At 39.7% G+C, this 19,346-nt stretch overlaps 1 pseudogene; it reads right to left on the bottom strand.

Moving 5' to 3' along the window:
* Positions 1 to 13,397: 13,397 nt before the first annotated feature.
* LOC102741639 (non-histone chromosomal protein HMG-17 pseudogene) overlaps positions 13,398 to 19,346 on the bottom strand; it is an 11,573-nt pseudogene continuing 5,624 nt past the window's right edge.

Here is a 19,346-nt window from a genome sequence, read left to right as displayed (position 1 = left end):
TTTTAAAACCCATTCTGAGAGTTCTTACTACTGAATTTTTTCTAATTTAATGTACACATTTTATACATTTCCTCTAAAGTTATTTTTCATATTTATTAAACTCTGAATCATTTAACTATTATCATTATATTGAAGAATCCTCAAATAGTTATATTAGTATACAAACTCAACTCGTTTTCCATAAAACTTCCTTCCATGATGTTTCCTCTGTACTTTGGTTTATTGCATCAACTAGTAGAGACTCCTGCATCTACCTGAGCTGCCACGTGGAACCTAAGGCCTGTCAGTTCCTCCTCACTAAGTTCTCCTGTATCTGCTCCAGTGCCTTCTTGCTCCTTTTTTCATGCTGACTCTATGTTATTCTAGTCCTCTTTGTCTCTGGTCACTTACCTGGATGACCAAGTAGACTTCTGTCCTATTTCCCGGGTTCCAGTCTGTCCATACTCCCATCAGCCCTTCATCAGCAAGTTCATTTTTTCGAATCACATGTCTGATCTGATCATATATTTTAAAGACATTTATAATGTTATGCTAAAAAAACAATGAGATAGCATGGGGAAATTCTTGTGATATCATGTTAAAGTAAAATGTCAAAAACAGAACTGTATATGTAAGTTGTCATGAAAATTTTATAAAACTTAGCAGCACATTGGAAGAAAATACATCAAAATGTTAATTGTGTATGTGGGGCCTGGAGGGATTTGTAGGTCCCCCTACCCTGCATTGGAGAAAAATGCTGACTACCATGAAACTATCCAAGGGCATAGACACAAAATTCTACCCCAGGAAGTCTCAAGGTGATTCCAGACACCAACATGAAGCCTACATGGTGTGTAGTTCAGTGAGGCAGACAATGGAGGGAAACACATTCTGGACAAAAGAGACTGCAATATAAGGGCCCAGAGCCATGAGGAAGAATTCTGGGTTCAGGGAAATGTGAAGAACTGTTTGGATAGGGAGCTGGATGCAGCTGGGGAGGAGGTAGCAGATGAAGCTAGAGAAGCCAGATGACCCAAATCCCTAAAGTTTTGTGAAAACTTTTATCCTGTAGGTAATCATGAGGAGCCACTAAAGAGTTTAGCAGTGCCAGAATGTAATCAGATTTAGAATCCAGAAAACTCTCCCTAGGAGAAAAGACTGCAGTGGTCAAGACTAGAAACTCGTAACACAATTAGTTTAATGGTTCTCCAGCTTTTGCAACTGCTGTGCATAGTAACAAACAAAAAACAAAAACAAAAAGAAAGCAAAAAACATCAAAACAAACAGAAACAAACAAACAACTTAAATTGTAACTCAAGTGAGTCATAGTAAGAAAATATATATTAGGTCTCCATCTCCATTTCTGGCACAGAGCCCCTAAAGCCCTTGGAAGTTCCTCAGTGATGAGAATGAGAAAGTCTCTTTGTTATGTTAATGAGACGACTTTAGGAAGCACCTAAGGATGGGGGCTGGTTGACAATGGAGCCAATTCTGTGATTAGAGGGTTGGAATTTTCAGTTCCACCCCTTGACCTCTGGAGAGGGAAGAAGGGCTGGAGGTTGAGCAATTGCCAATGGCCAATGATTTATTCATTCATGCCTATGTAATGAAGTCTTCATAAAAATCCAAAAGGACAAGATTCAGACAGCTTCTGGGTTGGTGAACATGTGGATATTCAGAGAGAGTAGTGAGCTTGAAGAGGGCATGGAAGCTCTGAGTCCTTTTCCCATACTTTGTTCTGTGCATTGTTTTCACCTGGCTATTCCTGAGTTATATCCTTTTATAATAAACCAGTGATCTAAAAAGTAAAATGTTTCTCTGAGTTCTGTATGCCAATGTAGCAAATTAATCAAAGTCAAGGCAGGGGGGTCCCTGAAACCTATGATCTATAGCCACTTTGTCAGAAACACAGGTAACAACTTGGACTTGTGATTTGCATCTGAAGTGGGGATAGGGGCAGTCTTGTAGGACTGAGCCCTTAACCTATAGAATTTAATGCTATGTTAGGGTAGGTAGTGTCAGAATTGAGCTGAATTGTAGGACAGCCAGATGGTGTTAGAAAATTGCTTGGATGTGTGGGAAAACTTCCTCCACCCCAAAACACACACAGTGGAATTAATGTAAAAATCTATACTAGGTAATACATATAATCTATGTATCTGTACATATGAAGTGTATATACATAAGTATAAATGAATCAAAAGTTTCAATAAACAGCATGATCCACTACAATGATTTGATAACCACAAATAAATCTCATTCTAGAGCACGATACTGAACTTATATATATATAATATATAACTTATATATAATGTATTATTATAATAATCCATGTGGGAAAAAGCGAATATGTGTCAAAAACTAAACATATCCTAAGAACTGGAAGAATGGAGAAAAGGGACTGGCAGTCAAGTGGGATTTAAAAAGTAGTGTCAATAGTAGTAAAGGAATAGATATGACACATAAAAAAAGAATACTCAAGAATAATTTCAGATATTTGTTTGAAAAACGAGGTAGATGGTAGTGCCATTTGTAGAAGTAAGGAATGTGATAGGAGAAACATGTATGTAGGGGGATGAAGAGTGAATAATGAGTTCAATTTTGGCCATTTTGAGTCTGGGGTGCATGTGAGACATTCAGATGATATTGCCAATGGAAAGAATCGCCCGGATATAAGAAACTGGGTCTAGGCTGAGACCCATTGATGTCACTTACAGATTTGGAAATACAAATCTATACATGATAGGGGAAAATGTAGAATGAGAAGAAAATAAGTTCTAGGATAGAACTCTGGGAAATATTACCATTTAGTTGAGTGATAACAGACTACACACCCAAGAAAGACAACTAAGAAAGGGCAGAGACAAAGGGGGAACACATGGAGAAAGTTGTGGGACGCTGAGGAAGGAGAATCTGGAGGAGGGATTGGCCAATAGTGTCAAATGGAAAGAACTGGAAAAGGATCATTGATGACTAATAATAAGTGTTGCAAGAGAATAATAATTATAGGAGACCAGTTTACAGCAGCTTGCGTGGGTCACATTAGCAGGCTGGGCAAGAGTATCAATGGAGGCAAACACACCAGATGTCTAATATCCAAAAGCTGTGAACTAACAGAATAAACTGTTAAATATATTCTACCCTTCTAACTTGATAAAAAGACCTATATGGCCACGTATTAGAAGACCAGACTTGAATTTTGAACACTTGAATTCTTCAGAGCTCTGCCCTGGAATGTAGTAGCTTGGAGAGGTCAACCCAGCCTACAGGAGCCGCCTCTTTTTCCCTTCCATTCCTATAACCTCCATACTGTGAGGAAACCTACATATATACATATGTGTGGTCACACAGCATGTAAGCCCAAATTCCATCCATACCTCTTTCCCTGCCAACATTCACTCTATGACTAACCCTTGGCCCTTGCGGCGTGCCCACCAGTAGTGTGGGCTGCTCTTTAGAGCGCTGACTGCAGAAGCACCCCCACACCACAAAAAAAAAAAAAACCCATAAAAAAACAGGTGAGCAAAAGCATATTTACATGCCTGGGGAAAGAAACTAACCTTGGGAAAGCAGTTAAGAGCTTGAAAAGAGTGTGAGTGACTGACAGATCAAGCCCCTGTAGGAGATAATAGGGGTCAGGATGTAGCTCACAGCAGGAAAAGGAAGAAGCTTTGGCCTCCCCAGGAAGGGAGGGAAATTATGGATACAGGTTTATTTATAGGTGAGAGGGAGTTTGATCATGCTCACACTTTATGTTTTCATTTTCTCTGTGAGCTAGGAAACAGTGGTTGGGATTGAAGATGGATGAGGAGAGGAACCCTGATGAATACAGTTGCTTTTCTAGAAAATTCTCCATTTCAAGAGCAGGGAAAGGTGCTCAGAGATGAGCAAAAGACCAGCAAGTGGCCAGCAGGACCAAGAGGAATTTGGAATAAAAGGATTCCATTTTGCTACAAATTGAATGACTGTGGGGTTTTTCTTGGCTGTGAAGGAACAGGACACATAATGTTCACTACAAGGTAAATGCAGGATCTTGCTCAAAGGTGGTTTGGTGAAAATTTAGTGGGTAATTACATGATTATTTTTGAGATTTCTCCTTAATATCAAGTCACAGAAAATGGAAACGGAAAGGATCTCCTTCCTCTCCCCTAGCAAGATGACTTGATGTAAGGGACTCCAAGAATGCATGCCTCATTTCCAAAGTCCAGGGTGAGGGAGAGATCTCCACTTCCCTTAGGAATTATTTCATAGCCTAACAGTTATTGTAGTCAGGAAGGTTATTTTTTCTCTTCCTGATATTTAGTCCAAATTATATTCTTCTTAATTTCAACCTATTATTGTTAGTCATTTCCTCATGGTTAACTTAAGAATCTCTATCCTTTCCTGGTATTTGCACCTTCCAAATATTATGTCGACTTATCACCTGACCTGGTGATAACTGTTTAAAAATATACATTTTTGGCTTATATAGAGGATGATGGTTTTATATCCTATAAACACACTATACATGGATGTCTAGGGACTTGTGAAAATACACTTCTGTGTGAGTGAAAATATGTAGGCCATATATACCTGATATATGTAATTATAATCTTCATAATCATTCATTTTAGATTTGCCAACTTGCACATGTGGAAATGTTCAATTTGTAATGTGATTATAACACAAAAACAAAGCATGTTTGATACCTGTGGCTTGGTCATTTCATGGTAAGTGCAGAAAATTTGAAAAACCATGTTACATTTCATATTCCTGGCCAAGTCAAACTCTGAAAGTAGCTCTATAATTCTTGGGGAATCTCTTTAAGCAGACTTGTGTCAAGGCCAATTAGAATCCAAACAGCCTTTCTCTAATTGGGGTGAGGTATGCAGCTGAATAATTCTGTCATTAAGCAAACCCCTTTTAAAGGTTACAACTCCAAGGCAAACCTCAGCCCCAGGGCTGAATAAACAAAGGAGGGTAGGAGTGCAGCATTCCACGACTGGCATCTTCACCCCATGAACCCTGGAGAGGGGGGTTTTGGATTTCTTTCTATGCTCTAGCCATATACTTCTCCCTCCACCCCTTGCCTTTTCCCATACCTGGCAAAAAGAACAGAATGTAAATGGAAATTTTCCATGAGCTTTTGCCTGGTCAAGAAGCCATATTGTTTTTTCTTCTGGGAGATAAGAGTATCTTGGGAATTCTACAGAACTGGTTCAAATTTGGGGTAGGTCCATGTCTGCAGTGACATTCTTGGCTTATCCCAATTTGAACTCTTCTTTTTCAGACTTATCTTCTCCTACCTCTCCTCTAGTCCCCAAGCTCCAGCCATTATTTACTACTACCCTTCATGGAATATTATACATGCCAGTCCTTATCTATCTATCTATCTATCTATCTATCTATCTATCTATCTATCTATCATCTATCTAATCTATCATCTATCTATCTTTCTCTATTTATCTATCATCTTTGTTCATGCTATTGCTTCTGACAGCAATACTCAGGCCTTCACAGAACTCATAGGCTTAGAAATTTGTTGTCCTGGTTCAAACCCTGACTCCATCAGTTATATGACTGTGTGATATTGGGTAAGGTATTTAACTTGTCTAAGTCTCGCTTTCCTTAACTGTACTAGGATTACTTTAATATTAACCTTACAGTTTTTTTGTGTGTATAGGGGGATTAAATTATTTTATACTAAGTGACTAATAATAATAAAAATAATAATACCACATCTTGTGGTGTAGGTTGGGAATCCCTGAGAAAGAGACTTGAAATAAAGATTTGTACGCAAGAAGTTTATTGGAAAGTGAAGTATATTAGGAAGTGTTCTAGGAATCAGTATGTTTGGGAGTGAAGGAGGTAGGACTAGGGGGTGAGAAATGTTGAACTGTGATGCAGTTATGACAAGGATTTCAGCCCATGGCCGTGAGAGTTGTCCCAAATTGGGGCAAGGGGGCTGGTCCTTTATATCTGGCATCAGCCAGTCACTGGATGAGGGCTGGTCATAGGAAGGAAACATGGTCTTGGGTAAGATGGCTCCATTCAGCTGAGAGCAATTCCCAATACAAGAAGGACTAAATAATTAGTACTGAAGTCGGAAAATATGTATAGCCCATCCCAGCATCCATAGAGACCATCCTTACTTAGTATGGCCCAGATCTGGGAGAAGCTCCTTCCTGATTCTGATGGACACGTTTTCCTGGAGAAACTGGAAAGAAGAATGCTAGCACAATGAGCTACAGCTGCTCCTGCCATAGCTGGTATTGAGGCTGCACTGAAAGTCATCATCTCCCACCTCTATCACCCCTTTAAGTTCCCTCGGCTAGGACATATGCTGCTCTGGGTGACTTACCTTGTGGGAATGACCCGGACTCTCATCTCTTAGGCCTAATCTCAGAGTTCTGATCTCATGGTCACCATGCCTTTCTCAGTCTCTGCTGTTTAACTTCTCTTACCACCAAAGTTGGCAAGGGTTATCAAGACACACCCAGGTGGATCACATGAGTACCAAACATACTCTCCTTTGCCCTTTTTGTGTGATGGCAACTCTCTCTCTTCCTGATAATCAGGGTTAATTATCCCTGCTAGCAAAGTCATCTCTTATCTTCCTGCTGGTCTCTCGGCATGACGAGCCCAAAGTGACGAGGTACCAGCAGTTCCCTAGTGAAAGCACTTCCCTGTGGGAATCAGGGCCTCTAAACTTACAGGTATGGAAAGCACAAATTTCCCAAGTCACTTGTAGTCATGGTAGTGGGGCCACTCCTATTTCTACTCCTTGCATCTTGGACTCAGGTATTCTATGTATTGAAGACAGAGCACCATACAATGATCATACATTTAGGCTATATACTGCATGAATGAAGATGGTGTTCCATCCTCACAGTGTAGATCTCCAAACTCACCCCTTCACATACTCTTTCATCATTCTGTCAGGCCAGCTAGGTGGTACAGTATGTGATATGACCAGTGGATCCCATGGTCATGTGGCCGGTGCTATACTTGCTTTGTTGTAGAGTGTCCCTTAGTCCAATGTGATGTATGGGATCCCGTGTTGGTGATGAAACTCTGTATACCCTCAGCTAATGGTGCTGGTGGAGTCCTTCAAGCCAAAAAGGCAAATCCATACTTAGAATATTTGTTGATTCTGCTCAAGATTAATTGTTGCCCCCTTCAATGTAGAAATGTAGAAAAGATACAGTATTATCAACTTCCCACCAAAATTGTTCTCCTTGAAACATGGTACCATAGAGAGGACTTGGTATTGGTCTCCACTGATGGCAGTTTGGATATTTGGAGTGGCAGTAGCTAGGTCAGCTTCAGTGAAGGAGAGCTCCTGCTTTTGGTCCCATGCAGAACCTCCATTCTTCCCATCAGCTATTCCATTCATAAATCTATTGTGCAAGAACTGGGGCTGCCAATGATAGGAGGGGTGATGTCCACTGACTGAATAGTTTTACTTTGTTGTTTAGGAGCCTTACTGTGGCAAATGTCTTCTGAGTGATGTTATGTGATACAAAGATCTTCATACTTCATGACTGCTCATGTTAATCCATCCCTGTTCCTTTTTCCTATACCTCCCTGTTCCTGACTTGCTGAACTTTCTCTGTCAGGTTCCAAAATAACCAATCAATTCAGTTACAAGGCTGTATACTTTCCAATCAGGACTACTTAAGTTTTTATACAAAGTGGGTAATCTGGTGACCAAAGTGACCAAGTTCACTGCTCAGAGCTTCTCTCAATAGGAGAATTTCCTGTTACCACTCTTTTTCAGTACTTCCCATTAGTGAAGCAGTAGCATAGTTGTAATTCATTTTTGGCATGTAGAAACAATTTGAGCCAATCCCTCCATGAAACTACTTCAGCAATTTCTCTCCTCCCTCATTGGGTTGTAAAGGACTTCCCTCCTATCACCATGTGATCATAGATATGAGCTAAGGAAGAGATGCTTGTACAAGTGTTGTGTACCATGGGGGGGGGTCAGGCCACATGCTTATGTAGTTTTTTGGTGCCCTTTTGTTTTGTCATCACAACCCTAGATGTACCAGTTCCATCTTAAAATAAACTACTGCTAGAGCCATCCAAATTTATGATTTGGTGAGTCTAGAAGAGCCAGTTTGTGGTAGGCAGTTCTGATCACCTGGTCAATTTATATACCATGACCAGGTATCTACTATGGCCTAATAGCATTCCAGGAGCTAGTATCCTAGAGGTACATAATTCTCATTTGCAAATGACATTGCTTTGCACGAGAAACCCAAGGATCTACATTGTGATATTCCCATTGGGGTTTGCCATAAAATTCATATAGCATCTCTACCTTCCACAGATACCTCTCATACCATAGGGTCTGCAGCATCATGTGACCCAAAAAGCAGGGCCACTTGCATCATAACTTGTACCTTCTATGGAACCATTTCCTGCTCCGGATTTATTCACAGAGGTCAAACTTTTGTGTATCCTGGTATTTGAATCAGAGCAGTATTCCCAAATGTAGAATATTCTACCTCCATAACTCAAAGAGGCCTACAATGCATTTTGTTTCCTTCTTAGTGGTGAGAGGTGTCAGATGCAGTAATTTGTCCCTTTACATTGGGTGGGAAGTTCTGACATGTCCCAGATAACTGCATCTCAAAATCTTTTTTTTTTTTTTTTAAGATTTATTTATTTATCTGAGAGAGAGAGAGAAGGAGAGAGGAGGGGGAGAGAATCGCAAGCAGACTCCTTGCCCAGCGTGGAGCCAAATGCAGGGCTCAATCTCACAACCCTAACATGACCTGAACCAAAATCAAGAGTTGGATACTTAAACATCTGAGACACCCAGGCACCCCTCAAAATCTTCACTAATATATATAGCAGATCTCTGAATCTTCATTAGGTTTATTTCCAACCTGGAATGCATGTGGCTCATCAAGATGTCCAACATATTTACCTCTTCTTGATCGTTCTGTCTAATTAACATGACATCATCAGTATGTTGGACCAATGTGATTTTCTGCAGAGTATTTATATGGTTCAGGTCCTTTGGGCAATCCTCTGATGAGAGCGGGGGAGTTAACATAGCCCTGAGGAGGACAAGACTATACATATATACTATTGTCTGTCTCAAGTGAATGTGGACTGTTCCTGATCTTCCTTTCTGATACAATTAAAAGAGAACGCATTTACTTGATCAATGGTCATATTCAATACACCTAAGGCTTTACTAATCTGCTCTAGCAAAAATACCCTATATGGCATAGTGACTACAAGTGGGGCTACTACTTAGCTGAGTTTCTAATGTCCATTGTCATCCTCTAGGATACATGCTTTGCCCAGTTTCTGAACCTGAGCCTACATCATTCACTTGGAAAAAGGTGAAAAACAAACATTTCAATAACTGTTAAATACACTCTCAGCTGCCTCATAACCTTGGTGCTCATTATAATAATTAATCCCACTTTGCTTCTGTTATAATTTTGCCTCCTATCATCCCCATTGTTATTAGGGAGCACAGTTCTATAGAAGTATCTCTTATCATCAGCATGACCTAGAGAGGACAGCCACCACTGAGCTCAGCAGTGCTGGTTTACCCTCTGACCTGTGCATTCCTTATCATCTTGGGAAATAGTGTCCTCTGGCCTTCCCACAAAATAACATGCCCATTTCTCCTGGCCATTTTAATTCCTTCTTCCTTGTCTGCCATAATAGCCTGGGGGTAAATGTACCTCACTTAGATGGGCCCTATCGACAAATTTCCAATAGCCATCTTCACAGCATATTACTTCCATTTCCCAAGGTTGTGTGCCAGGGTGTTAAGTCCTGTGTAATGGTAGAATATTCCCATATTAATATACTTTGGCTTATCCAATTTTGTATTCCACCTTCCTTAATCCAGCATCCTCAGGATCCCGTCTTGTACCTATGGGTACATGTTGGTTAGGTCCTGCCATGCCTTTAAAATAGACTCTTTCCTCCCTTAGCATACCCCAGCTCTTCCCTGGTTGGATAATACTGAGGCTCAACTTTAGTTGTTGGCATAGCAGGAGGTAGATCCTGAGAGGGGATGGGTTGTCCTACAAGGTAGAAACCTTTGCATCATTTTCAGGCAAGGGAGAAGTATTAGACTTAAACATGGCAGGTGGGCATTAAAGATGATGTTGGGATTTAAGGTGCTTTAATAATCCCTATCCCAAGTCTTAGCATCCCACTGCTTCCCAACAGGATTCTGATCTTGGCATTGCAGACAATCCATGTTTGAAAATTGAATCTTTTTTGGAGCTTTGTTACTCTTATAATTAAGTTCTAGGCCTGATCCTCATCTTTTCCATCTTCTGGCTGCAGGAGCTGACAATCTCTTTATATGTTGCTAGGAAGACTCATTTATTTCCACACTTAGTTTTTAAGTGCTGAATGAACCTGGTGAATCTTTTCTTTTCTTTTTCACATCTCTTGCTCATATCAATAACTATACCATTCGATAGTCTTTATAATTACTTTTTTCTCAGTACTTCTCAAACACCTTTTTATTACATTGCTTTCTATCGGTATCTGTATAAGTTATCTATTATAACAAATTATCAAGCATAACAAATTACTCCCGACTTTTAGTGGTTTACAACAGTAACAAACATTTATTATCTCCCACAGTTTCTTTGGGTCTTGAAATCAGGAATGGCTTGGCTGGGTGGTCTCTGGCTTAGAGTCGTCATGAGGTTCAATTGCATGTCAATCAGGTCTGCACTCAAGTGAAAGTTTGACTGGAGCTATAATATTCACTTCCACATGGCTGGAAAATTATTTCTGGCTGTGGGGTTAGGCTGAAGGGTCTCTCTATAGAACTGCTTGGGTATCCTCAGACATGGCAGCTGACTTCCCTCAGGAAGAGTGGGTTTGAGATACAAGGTGGAAGCTTCAATGTATTAATAACCTGGCCTCAGAAGTCACACACCATCACTACAGAAGTGTTCTATTAGGCATAGGGGTCACCATGATTCAATGTGAGAGGGAATTGCATAAGGGCCTGGATATCAGGAGGTGAGGATCATTGGGGACCATCCTAGAGGCTGCCTATCACAACAACACCTTATTTAAGTTTATTAAGAGTGATTATTTTGGATGCCTGGGTGACTCAGTTAAGTGTCTGTCTTCAGCTTAGGTCATGATCCCAGGGTTCCAGCATTGAGTCTGGCATCGGGCTCCCTGCTCCGCATGGAGCCTGCTTCTCCCTCTACCTCTGCCTCTCTTTCTCTCTGTCCCTCATTAATAAATAAATAAAATCTAAAAAAAAAAAAAAGTGTGGATATTTTAACAATTGCATGACTACTGCAAGTCCGGGATCATTGATGTTCTCTTTATCATCCTTGATGAGGTCTTCAAGGACAATTGGACAGCAGTGATCTAGCACCAAAATTCCATTTTTGAATCTGGATAGATGATAAATAGATAATGTTTGCCTATCATGTCTCTCTCTTTCTCTCTCTCTTCCTCCAGAATTTGACTACTTTCACCACCCCTTTTACTCTTGTCAAAGCTACCACACTATCCTAACATAGTCCATAGTAGCCTCCTGATCTGAATTCCAGCTACCTTTCCATGCTCCTCTCTGATCATGCTTCTCCTGACCCACTCCTGCCTAGCATAAATGTCACCTTAACAGACAAGCCATATCTTTCCATCTCATCATAAATACCACCTCCCAGCACTCTTTATCTCCTTATTGTAAGAGGAAATAGATTTTCTCCTCTATATTTTCTTTTATAGCATCATCCCCATCTGACATTTATTAGACATGCCTTTGTGTGCTATACATTCATCTTCCATATGAGATTAAAGTTAGGGTTTGTTTTATTCTATTCTTATCCTCAGTACCCCAAACTGTGCCTGGTGTACAGAAAAACATATTTTTCAAATAAATGAATGAATTGTCAGAAGATCTGTCGACCGACAACATCTTAGTGTTATCAGATACTACACTGATGACCTTTGTTAGACGTATTTGAGGGTTCTCATTGAACCAATGTGAGAAGCCATATGACTGTTCTGCTCAGAATTGTCTTCTCTGAGTTAAATTTGGCTTGAATTTTAAGACAAAAGGCAACATTCTGTTTTCTAAGTGGCCTGATTTCCTTTTGCATTAACATCCATTTTGGAGCACTTATTGTGCTGTGAACTTTGCTCTTGCAGAGTCTATTGTTCGGCTTGCACCAACATAGAATCCCTTGGAATAAAAACAAAAGAGATTAAAAGGGATATCATATCACCCCATTTTCCATGGTTTCTTTTCAACTCTTGGCATCTAGATTCTCACGTATTCCCCTGACCAATCTGATGTGGGGGACTGTCAGGCACCTTGTTCTCTCCATGATCTCCCTGCCACCCAGCTTTGTTGTTGTTCCTTGGCTTAAACCCTGGTCATTCGAGTAAATGAAGAGAGGCAACGTCACCAAAATTAACTTATACCTTGTAAACATCTTTGTTAGAATTATTCGGTGTGTGATACATGAGAATCTTAGACTTCCCATTGCTTTGAAATGTTTAAGTTATCCCAGTTCAAATAATATTTACCTATTTAGACATAAACGTCTGTAATGGCAAATTTACAAACAAGTTATATCAACTTGTGCTTCAGCCTTTATCCAAAGTCTTATTCTTGTGTCTTATGCAACATTTAGGATTTTCTGTAGGTGATTAGTGGCTAGGAGAGAAAACACTATTATTTTATAGGTCAACTTCAGAAAAAATGTTTTTCCAAGCCAAACTGTATCCAGCTTTACTAAAGATATTTTTCATAAATAATCACAGTATTTCAGGCAGTACATGGGCAGACAATCATTAACAGTATACAACAACTTTCAAACTACCTTCTTCAATGGACTACCAAAGTCAGAAAGCCACTTTAAAACCCAATGAAGTCTCCATGTGATGCTCTGAACAGGGAAAGTTTAGAGTGAGGGTTGACCGTTCACAGCATGTTGTTTAACAACTTTTCACAAGCCATCCCTGACTTTCAGGAAATTAAATGAAACTGACAGAATTACCAATCTGAAGATCCACAAGCTAAAAAAGAAACTCTTGAGGGATGCCATCTCCATGGTGACATTGTAAAGTCCAGATTGCCTGACATACTGGAAGTCATTTTGAGGGGTCAGGGTCCCAACAGGTCTCTGGGTTTAAGGGAGTCAAGTCTATGATAAAGACAGAGAAGGAGAAGGGGAAATAAAAAAGAAATTTTAGTTTTTCCACACTACAAAGCATTTGTGCCAATGTGGCTAATGTGTCAACATCCACGAATCCCTCTTTCTGAGAACTAAGAGGAAGTTTCTCAAAATTAGAAGGGAAAGGTGTTTTTCCCCCACTAGCTTCTGGAATATTCTATTAGTGACATTTGTCCTTCCCCCAAAACAACAATGAAGTGTTCTGTGTGCTAACAACATAGCTTAAAAAAAGTAAAATACAATTCTGCATTTTTATAAAACTTGATAAAAAAATAATATTTCAAACTGTACAGTCACCAGAAATACACAGTTATCAAAAATGCGCAGACTTCTCTTGGCATCTCCAGCCCCTTCAGCTTTCTATGCCTGGTCTGTTTTGGCATCTCTGTTTTCTGCAGGGTTATTCCCATCCTTGCCAGCATCAGCTTTCCCCTTTTCCCCTTTGGGTACCTTCTCTCCCTTCTTTGCAAGGGCCTTTTTAGGCTTGGGCTCTGGCTTTGGAGGAGCAGGTTTAGCAGATAACCTTGCAGATCTTCTCTGCGGCTCATCCCTCACCTTGGCTTCACCTGTGGCGTCCTTCACCTCAGCCTTTCTCTTGGATATGGTGGCTGCAGTTGGCAGGATGGAGGCACTGGACGCTGGGCTTTGGTCAGTCTGGGGGTCATCCTTGTCTCTTCTTCTTCACACTGCTCCAACTTCTGAAGTTTTGAAATCTTACAAAATTTGGCCAAGTTTGGGTAAACACTTCAGTGTTTTCATTCTTTGTCTATTTTTGTGTATTTATATTACTAGAATGTAAATGCCATGAACATAACCCACATAAAATTTTTACTGTTTTCCCCTTCAGTGAAGAAATAATCTAACACTTTTAAAAATATGCTCTTGATTTTAGAAGTTTTCACCAAGTGTCTTGCTTTCCCTAATCACGGTCATAGATTTTAAGAAGTATGAAGTTTTCATCTCTGAAAATGTAAGACAATGAGAATTTCACATCTTCAGGATGCCTGGTATGAGATCTAAGCTTACCATTAATTCATACCCTCCATAAGTGTTTATTGAGTTATAGTGAATGTCAAGCATTGCCGGGACAGTATTAGTTGGTGTCCCTTATACTCTGAGGGAAAGCCAGACATTGCACGAGTCGAATGTTACAAGAGAGCAGTAACGGTGTGCCATTCAGCATTTAGGGTGACCACCCTGAAGACATAATATTTAATTTCAAATGTAAAGGCTGGAGTTGAAGTTATCTAGCCTAAGGGTGGTAGAACAAAGTGTTCCTGGTATGGGAAGTAGCAAATTCAAAAGTCTTGAGGCGATAGAAAACTTGGTATATTCCCACTTTCTAAAAGTAAACTATATGACTGGAGCTCTGAGAGCAAGTAGCAAAGTAGTATATGATGAGGCCAGAGAGATTAATAAGACTCAGACTATGTAGATTCTTGAAGGCTATTTGATTTTGAACTTGGAGCCTGAAAAGTCTTGCTTTAAACATGGGATGACATGATCAGAATTGGTTGGAAGAGTTGCTTCAGCTGCAGGGTGGAAAATGGGGTTAATATGGCCTTGGGAGACAAGTTAGGAGACATTTGAAATATTTCAGGTGAGAGATAATGGTGACTTGGACTAGGGTGGCATGAATAGTCTCCGGAACAATGGGTTATTTGGGAGATAGAATTGCCAGGACCTGTTGATGGATTAGATTTGGGAGTTGAAAGAAAAAGTGTCGTCATAAATGGCTGAATGGCTAAATGGTGGGCATACATAGTAAGATGAGAATACGAAGCCGGATAAAGGGTAGAGCAGTCAGTCATCTAATTGCTGTGATCCAAGAATGCACACAATTTTCCCTCCCAAATCTGCTACTTATGTTGAAGTTTATAAGAGGAAAACTTAAAAGTTGGAAGGATTTTTTAGGTAATCTTCCCAATGTATATATTCCTACGGAAGTGCCGGGGGATGATTATTCAGTCTCTGTTCCACTTCTAGCAGGAGGAAGCTCACTATCATGCCCTAGAAATACTGCTGATTATCTATACTCCCTTCTGAAAGAATTCTCTGCCTGTCCCAGCACTTGGCTAAAAGCCTCGACTATACTGGTAACTGGTAGAACCAACGCACTTGGCACAACAAATTGGATTAGGTTTGAAAAACTGGACTCAAGAGGCTCCAACAAAATCTTTTTTTTTTTTTAAAGATTATTTATTTATTTGAGAGAGAGAGAGAGTGAGAGAGTGGGAGCGTGAGAGCGTGAGCACACAGGCAGCGGGGAGGGGTAGAGAGAGAGGGAGAAGCAGGCTTCCCGCTGAGCAGGGAACCCCACACGGGGCTCCATCCCAGGACCTTGGGATCATGACCTGAGCTGAAGGCAGATACTTAGCTGACTGAGCCACCCAAGTGCCCCAAGGCTCCAAAAAAATCTTGTTAGAAGAATTTGAACTATAAGACCCCAAAATGACAGAGATGCTGTTGGATTCCGGAATGCTAAGGAAACACTGGGATGTTCATAGAGCAGTTGCTGGGGGAAGCTAGGGCTGCAAGCAAGTTGAAATGATGGAGTCACAGAAACCAGAAATGTCAAGGATCAATCCATTCTGCACAGAGAAGAATGTAGGGAATTTAAAGAGAGAAAGAGAGGGAAGAGACTGCGTGGTTCTGGAAAGAAAGAGGCCGAGAGAGGAGATATCTGACGTTATTTTGTTTTCCAGGAAGACTAACTGCATTGTCTGCAGTTGAGTTCTATCAGTGACTCCTTATTCTTTTTTCTTTCAAGAATCTACTTTTTAACAAATATGCTAGAGTAGAATTTTGTTCATTGCAATCATTTGATGCCTGTCTCCAATACTCTCATAAAGAAGAATGTTCTCATTTTTAACAGATCCAGTGGAAATAATTTTTTTTCCTATACATGGAACTGTATCTTTCTTCTTGCAACTTCTGTGGTCCCTGGGAGCCATGCTGAGCGAGTCTAATTCCTCCCTTAAACCCAGAGACCTGTTGGGACCCTGGCCCCCCAAAATGGCTTCCAATATATGAGGCCTTCTGGACTTTACAGTGTCACTATCGAGATGGTATCCCTCAAGAGTTTCTTTTTTAGCTTGTGGATCTTCAGATTGGTAATCTGCCAGTTTCATTTAATTTCCTGAAAGTCAGGGTCGGCTTGTGAAGAGTTGTTAAACAACACGCTAAATGTGAACTGTCAACCCTCATTCTAAACTTTCCCTGTTCAGAGCATCACATGAAGACTTCATTGGGTTTTAGAGGGTGCATCCTCTCCAAGTCTTCTTGCCACAAAACGTCCACAGTTACTCTAATTGTTCTAACACAATTTGATTTTCAGACCTCTCCTCTATTCTTTCATACTCATCTGAATACCTTATGATTTGCCAATCCTTTTAGAATGAAGGGCCCAGAATTCAACAGAACACTTCATGTATGATTCGACAAGCTCAGAGTAACAGAAGGCTATCACTAGCCATTGTAACATTGCAGTTAACTAAATCCCTTTTTGGAAAATTTCTGGATTTGAGTTTTGTTTTTTTGTTTTGTTGTGTTTTAGCCAAAGTAAGTCTCTAGAAAAAATACCAGGAGAAAATAATTCCTTTGGATTAAGACATTGTTGATTGGTAAAATAAAAGTACCCTTGTATGTCATATGGCAGGTAATGACATTTAGTTGTCACCAGCTACTCAGTCCTTAGCTTTTATCTTTCCAGTGGGTCTGCTGATACCTCCTTATCAAAATGAAATGTTACACGTTTTGAGAGAGGAAAGAGGATTCCTGAGCCAGAATCCATGCAGCCATTCATGGAAGCTGGAGGGGGGCTAAACTGCTCAGTCTGTGCAAACACCGGGTGGACTGGCTGAATTTGGAAGAGGGAAAATATGAGGAAGGACAGTAAATGAGAGGTGGAAAGATATAAAAAAACAGTTAAGGGTAGCAGTTCACTGCTGACCAGACCCTCTCCAGGGTTACTTTGAGATAGCCAGCTGCCTTCTTAAGATTAGTCCAGGGAGTGGAGAGGAGAGGGAATGCCGTTTCTGTACTTCTGGTCATGAGTGGCTGCCGTTGATTAAAGATTCTTAAAAATCCTTAAAATTCCAGCCATTGGGAGTAGCTCTATTGATCCCTGCAGCCAGGCCTCACGAACTGATATGCCACCCTCAGTTCTATCAGACTATGATCCTTTAATATCTGATCTCCACAGCTCCTTATAAAGGAGAGTTAATGATTGTTTGTTAAATTTCATTTTCTTTTTATGTGTGTGGGAAACTAAGAAGCAAATGTGAGAAGCTTTTTTCCATAGTTATAGATGACTGCAGGGGCAGAGCCAGAAATAGACACCCTTTTTCATACATAGTTCAATTTCCAGCCGTGCTGAGTCCTGCCAATTGCAAACTGATCCGGTGTGTGCTGGCAATCTGTCTGCATGCAGTAAGTGATCATGTGCCATGCTTTCTATAGAGAGGCATTAGCATCCGCATCTGGCAAAGGTTGCCTCTTCCAGTAGAATGGCTGCCGGACGGGGTGGCTGAAGCTAAAGGAAATGCAGGCTTGCTCATTATCTTTCTGGGTCAGATTGGCTTCGGCGGAGAAGTGCTTTGTTAAAATAAGAAATGAAAGTACACCTTGTCGGGTCTGTCTTAAACCTTCTCACGTCTCTTAGAGACACTCTCTGGAGCTGTAGGTTTCATGTAGCTTTCATAATGTTACAATGCTTAATCTCAGTAGGGTTATCAGTTCTGTCATGTATTATAAACCCTCCAATCAAGGCAGTGGGAAACAGTGCTTCTATTTAATACCCGGAGAAATGGTGGAAGTCAGCGATTGATACCAACACAATGATGGGAAAAAGTGTCCAGAGGTGCTACTCACATAATCTCATTTTACAACATCTTGAAAATTCAATAGAAAGGACTCCACTAACAATACCATTACACACTACTGATTATTGTTCTCAAATGTTCCTAAAGCTCTAAAAGCATAACTTAACAATAAAAATGCTCTATAAATACATCCCAACAATGTACGTAACTGTATTTTTTCCTTTAAAAACAAAAGCACAAGTGTTAGTCACAAGTCATATAATTTTACTTAAGGAATTTCTTGGCTAAAAGTGCATTATCATTTTCTAAACATTATAAAGTTATAAATGAATGAGCTATTACTTGACATTGGAAAGTATTTCCAAATAATTTAGAAAAGATGGAGAATATTGCACATTGGGTTATTTTACCTATTTAATATGTGATCTTTATTGGGAGACATATTTTGTTTATCATGAGCTCTATGTTATTTGCAAAGGCATTTGGGGAAAAAGCAAAACTTCCTTGCAAAAGGCATTTACAATTTTTGAATTTCCTTCTTAAATGTGTCAATAATTCTTGGTTTTATCTTTTGCCATTGAGGTTTTTGGAATAAGTATATTTTTCAAATGAGTTAAAATTGTAGGAAGTTAGTACTATATCCTGTCCAAAAACAAAAAACAAAACAAACACTTGAGAGTCATACATGCAAAATATGCTCCAGCTTTTGAAAAAAGATTTCAAACTGGTTTAGAAAAATATATTTTATGTTTCCTGTTTGTGCTCACACCATGGAATGAGGAGGGGATACACACCAGTCTATGTTATTAAGAAAAAACACTAATATTATTTCCCTAAAAATATCATATTATTTCATTCCACAAGGAAAGAACTAGCCATTTTTTTACAAATGAATATTTTTGACTTAGCAAATTAAAATTGTTACTAAATTAAATTAAATTACTAAAATAGCTAACAATGTTAATGTTTTAGTTTAAGTTTCAATTTAAATTATTTTAATACTATTGATAACACTAAACTATTAAGTTACGAACGTCCTTAAAATGATTTTTAAAACCATCAGGGAAGCCCATGTCCTTTTAAATAATTCATATTTATGTCAATGTCAATACTCATTTTTTTTGTAGTTTTTAATTTTATTATATTATGTTAGTCACCATACAATACATCATTAGTTTTTGATGTAGTGATCCACGATCCATCGTTTTCGTATAACACCCAGTGCTCCATGCAGTACATGCCCTCCTTAATACCCATCACTGGGCTAACCAATCCCCTCTCCCTCCCCTCTAGAATCCTGTTTGTTTCTCAGGTCCATAGTCTCTCATGGTTCATCTCTCCCTCCAATTCCCCCCCCCCATTT

This window comes from Leptonychotes weddellii, chromosome 1, assembly GCF_054177405.1.
Source record: "Leptonychotes weddellii isolate Sample4059 chromosome 1, ASM5417740v2, whole genome shotgun sequence".
Lineage (NCBI taxonomy): Eukaryota > Metazoa > Chordata > Mammalia > Carnivora > Phocidae > Leptonychotes > Leptonychotes weddellii.
The sequence above is the reverse complement of the archived record's forward strand: the minus strand, read 5'-3'. Positions and strand labels throughout refer to the sequence as shown.